The sequence below is a fragment of the Elephantulus edwardii genome, unplaced genomic scaffold (assembly GCF_000299155.1).
Source record: "Elephantulus edwardii isolate Elephantulus edwardi_28Jun2011 unplaced genomic scaffold, EleEdw1.0 scaffold00089, whole genome shotgun sequence".
Lineage (NCBI taxonomy): Eukaryota > Metazoa > Chordata > Mammalia > Macroscelidea > Macroscelididae > Elephantulus > Elephantulus edwardii.
In genome coordinates this window covers 5,947,880-5,953,088 of record NW_006399839.1, presented here as the reverse complement: position 1 = coordinate 5,953,088, position 5,209 = coordinate 5,947,880, and the positions used below count along the sequence as shown (strand labels likewise).

At 44.6% G+C, this 5,209-nt stretch overlaps 1 pseudogene; it reads right to left on the bottom strand.

The window, feature by feature from the left end:
* Positions 1–5,209, bottom strand: part of LOC102862166 — a 26,255-nt pseudogene that overhangs the window by 4,483 nt on the left and 16,563 nt on the right.

Below are 5,209 nucleotides of genomic sequence, written 5' to 3'. Positions count from 1 at the left end.
CAGCATTTGTTGCTTGCTGTTGTATTAAATTTTGCTATTCTGTCTGGGGTGAGATGATATCTCATAGTTGTTTTAATTTGCATCTCTCTTAGAGCTAGGGATTTTGAACATTTCTTCATGTGCTTATTGGCCATCTGAATGTCTTCTTTGGTGAAGTGTCTGTTCATATTCTATGTCCATTTTTCTATTGGATTATTTACCTTTATCTTGTTGTGGTGCTTAAGTATTTCATAAATTCTGGATATAAGTCCCTTATCATACTTTTTCCCAGTCTGTGGCTCTCCTTTTTAGCCTGTTGGAGAAGTTTTGGGATGTGCATAGGGATTTGATTCCCATTCCTCTATTTTATCTTCTTCTGGTTGTAGGTTAAAAGCAGCTTTCAAAACAACTATGCAGTAGTATCTCATCCCAGTAAGGATAGCAAAATTTAACAGCAGTAAGCAACAAATATTGGCGAGGTTGTGGAAAAACTGTTGGTGGGAGTGTAAAATAGTGCAACCATTACAGAAGGCAGTATGGAGTCTTCTCAAAAAGTTGCAAATAGAGATACCATTTGACCTAGCAATTCCACTACTGAGAATAGACCCTAAAGAAACCAGAACTGCCATCCAAGCATATATATTTATTTATGTTTATAGAGGCTTTGTTCACAATAGCAAAGAGTTGGAAACAGCCCAAATGCCCATCAACAAAGAGAATCTGTGGCATATTCACATAATAGAATATTACGCAGCACTTAGAAATAAAGAACTCATGAAATATTATACAAAATGGGTGACCATGAAGGACATTATGTTGAGTGAATTATCTCAGTCACAAAAAGACAAATACCAAAAAAAAAAAAGACAAATTCTGTATAATGCCACTGTTATAGAACAGGACTGATATGGGGGTTGGGGGAAACTAAGAAAAGAGGGGATAAATAATGTACATGGCATTGGAAGAGACAAGGGAGAGAACCAAGGCAGAGAACCGTATAAAAGGAACATATGATTACGTATCATTGGCATGACAAAGAGTCCGGAATAAGAGCTGCATAGTAAAGTGGTGGTGGGGACTATATAACAATGAAAGAAGTTTTTTTCCCAAGAAAAAAGGCAAACTGGGCGGGGGGGGGGAGGGGGGGAAGGGAGGAAAATGTGTAGCAATGAATGAATGGAAAGAAAAAAAAAGAAAGAAAGAAAACCATAACAAAGTTTTATGGCCCTGCCTGACATACCCTTTGGTATGTAATGTAACTTGGATAGGGAGACATTCTTTTCTTCCCCTTTGGGAAGGGGCAGTAATGAAGAAAAGGTTGAGGAGCATTGTGTTAACACTGCACTCCAATCTAGGGGGGGAGGGAAAGTAGCTTTACAATTAATGATCTTGTACTTGACTATTGTCTGGGAGGCTGTGGGAATGACTTACTGCAGAGAAGAGAGACTAGTGCAAGGGCCCAGAACATTGGGGTTCTCTTTCTGATTCTGCAACTGACTCTGTGACCCAGTTAATGAACTTCTTGGTTCCTCAATCGGTTCCTCAATCTTCCCAGCCTTTGAATCTTTAAAGTCTATTTACTGAACACCCACCATTCTAAACAGTGGTGCTAAAGCAGTGAATTACATCCATCCTCTAGTTTCCTAGCAAGGATATTTGAATGGGAGAGAGGAAATAAAGAATACAGAAGTAAACAATACAGAACATACAGGCAGTAGTGGGTTGTTGTTTTGTGGGTTTTAAAATGTTTTTTATTTATTTATTTTTAATTTGGTGTACCATCGAATTGGATCTGACTGGCACAGGAGGAATTTGCCCCTCCTTCTCTAGCAAAGCGTCTGGTGGATTTGAACCATGCACCTTCGGGATTGCAGTACAGCTTCTTGCCACTAGGCCATCAGAGCTCAGCAGTAATGGTTTTAAGAGGTGGAATTCTCATCTTTCATTTGAGAGACTCAGGTACCATTTCTGGCCACTACCCTTCACGCTGTACAGAGGTAACTCGTGGTTGCTGTGATGCTAAACACTGTGACATTGATGTGCCAAATGCGATAATGGTCACCCATGGTGGACAGTGTTTGGTGGCACTTTATGATTAAAATAAGCTTGTGGCATCCACTTCTGAAACGGCTTGCCTCTGGAAATTCTATAAACCTGGAGAAACGATGAAAGTTATACAAATGTCCAGGTCTTTCGTTCATAGGGTTGCTATGAGTCATCTACGACTTCATGGCACTTAACAACAACAATAATGACCACCCTTCATGCGTAGCTCCCACCTGTCACTGGGGGTGTAAGCGTTGCAATGTTGACACCCAAACTCCAGTGGAACTTCCAGACTAAGACAAAGAAGAAAAGCTGGTGCTCTTCTAAAAATCAACCAGTGAAAGCTCTCTGGGTCACAGTGGTTCAACCTCATTGTGCAAAGGATTGCTATGAGTTAAAGGCTGTGAAATCATTTTCAACAGACATCAGCACCACCCCGGAACTCCTGGAGTGCACACACATCTTGATAAATACTTCAAATGCGATCATGCATATTCTGGCCATGATTTTAGCTATGAGAACTGACTGCTCAAAGGCGTTTTGACTTCTAGCCTTGGGACCAGTATTACAAAGCTCTCCGATTATCCTCTCAAGTCTTCCAGCAGGCTTGGTGAAAGCCCCTACCTCTCGCTTCATGGGGCAACAGTACCAGGTCAATTCCTTCTTGCATTAGTCTTTGGTTTTCTACTGTGGCTGCTGCCTTCATGGATGTCTCGGTCTGACTGGTGCAGAACTCTCTGGCTCTGGAGGATGTGAGCTGCATTCTCTGCTTCTTCTTCCTCGCTGATAGGAGAAATTGCTCATTTCATCCACTGAACTTGCTCAATTTAAACCTGGGGGGATGGCAAAAACTGGCCAATCCCTTCCTGGCTGGACTATACACCTCATCTGCATACTCCCACCCTTGTGCAAAGGTCACGTGGCCAGAATCAAAGCCTAGGAAAGCCCCTTTGAATGATAAACCATCAAAGCAGCGAGTCTGAGTTTTGTATGCATGCAAGGGGCTCTGGTGGCAGAGGGTACAGCCTATTGTGCTGCTGAAACGTCAGCAGTTCGAATCTACCATGGGAGAAAGATGGGCAGTCTCCGCTAGTTAAGACTGATGCTTCAGGAAACCCAATGGAGGGTCACTGTGAGTCAGAATCAACTCAATCCCACTGGGTTTGGTTAGTGATTTAAGTAGATACGGGATCCCTGGTGACTCAGCGGATGAAGTATGTCAGCTCTAGGGGAAAGGCCTCTCAACTGGCTCTGGAGGAAAAGTCCTTTGACCTTCTCTTCCTGGGTGGTCTTCAAATGGCTTGACGTCTCTCTTCCTAAGTCTCAGCTCACAAGCTTGCTTTTAATGTCCTTTCATCTCAAAAGAGATTATGTCAAGATACACCATGTACTCATTCTGCTCCATTAACATAACAACAATAGCACATTTCCAAAGGAGATAATACCACTGGGGTCCTCAGGCCAGAGCAGTCTCTTGTGGAGACCCTGTGTACAATAGAACAGAAGAACCCCGCCCCCCCCCATCCTGTAAAATCCTCACAATCTCTGCTGTGTTTAAACCCATTGTGACTGTCCCTGGATCAATCCTTCCCACCTCTTTAAGGGCCTCCTTCCTCTTTCTTGTCTACTCTTGCTCTGCAGGATGTCCTTTTCCAGGGAGTGGCTTAATTATTTGTGTCATCCCAAAATTCACTCCCACTGAGTCAATTCCAACCTTCCAGGACAGAGCAGAACTGCTTCTTGAGGCTTCCAAGGCTGTAAATCTTTTGGGAAACAGATGGCCCTATCTCTGTCTTCTAAGGAGCAGTTGAGTTGATGGATTCAAACCTTTTGATTGTTGTTCAGTGCTGTTGAGTAGACAATAACTCACAGCAAACCTATGAACAACGGATCTGAGCCCTGCCCTATCCTGTGCCATTTTCACCATCTCTCATACACTTAAGCCCATTGTTACACTCACTATGTTGGTCTATTTTGTTGAAAGTCTCTCTCTTAGGCTAACAAGGGCTTCTTTATGGCACACAAGGACTCCAACGGAGAGAACGCTGTTGTTGTGTACCATCAAATCAGAACCAACCCAGAGCTGACCTCCCACCCCCTCAATGTGGGTTTTCAGAGGTGGTTAATTACAGAGGAGGAGAATGTCTATCTTTCTCCTGAGGAGCAGATGGTGGATTCGAACTGCATGCCTTTGGGATGGCAGCATGACCTAGCCACCAGAGCTCCTTAACTGAGAGAATAGGTTTGTAGTATGTCTGCTAGTGCTCAACTTCTTGCCAAAAGGTTGGTGGTTAAAATGCAACTAAAAGTTGGAGGCAAAGATGGTGAAGCTTCATCTTTCTTTTTTTTTTTTTTTTTTTAGGCGAGGCTAGTCCTTGGAGAGGAAACATCATGCTTGGAAAGATGAGGGGTCAGCAAAGAGGAAGACCCCCAGGGAGATGGATTGACATGGTGACTTCAGCAATGAGCTCTAGTGTCTCAGAGACAATGAGGCTGGATGGCAGGGTTCAGGTTGCCTGTTATAGTTGTATGAGTAGTACTTGACAATACCTAACAACAACAACAACAACAACAACAGAGGTGCCTCAGAAGATAAACCTGATAATTTTCTTTGAAAGGTCAGAGTCTTGAAATTTCTATCGATTGAGGCTCGAAGTGGGGCGAATCAGAAATCTGTACCTGCTAGAATGTGACATTCTGCTAGAATGTGACATTCTGTAGATTTTTCTTTGCTATCTGAGGTGGGGTCTCCTTTGCCCCATGAGGCATCTAGGTTCCATCTCAGAAAGAGGGACATGACAACGATTAAGAAGTAAGTTTGGGATCTGGGCTCTTAGCTGGGGACCTGGTAGGGGCTTCCCATGAGGTGACTTACCCAGAATCGGACATCCAGGCAGGTAGACATATCTGACGGCCTAGTGGACATCCTGTGACCGAGTCTCTGATGGACAACGGCCAGGCGCATGTCCAGTTGTGAGAAATGAAGACAGGTTAGGCATGTGGTTTTGAGATGGACAGAAAGACTGACCCGGGGGACGTGAAGGCCCGGGCACCTCCCACCTGCAGGCTCACCCGCAAGGGGGCGCCGCTGCCCTGCCCAACCTCGCCCCCTGACTGGCTGGGCGCGCGCTCGCGGGCCGGCGGCTGGGGCGGAGCCAGCGTGCGCGCGAGGCGGGGCGAGCTC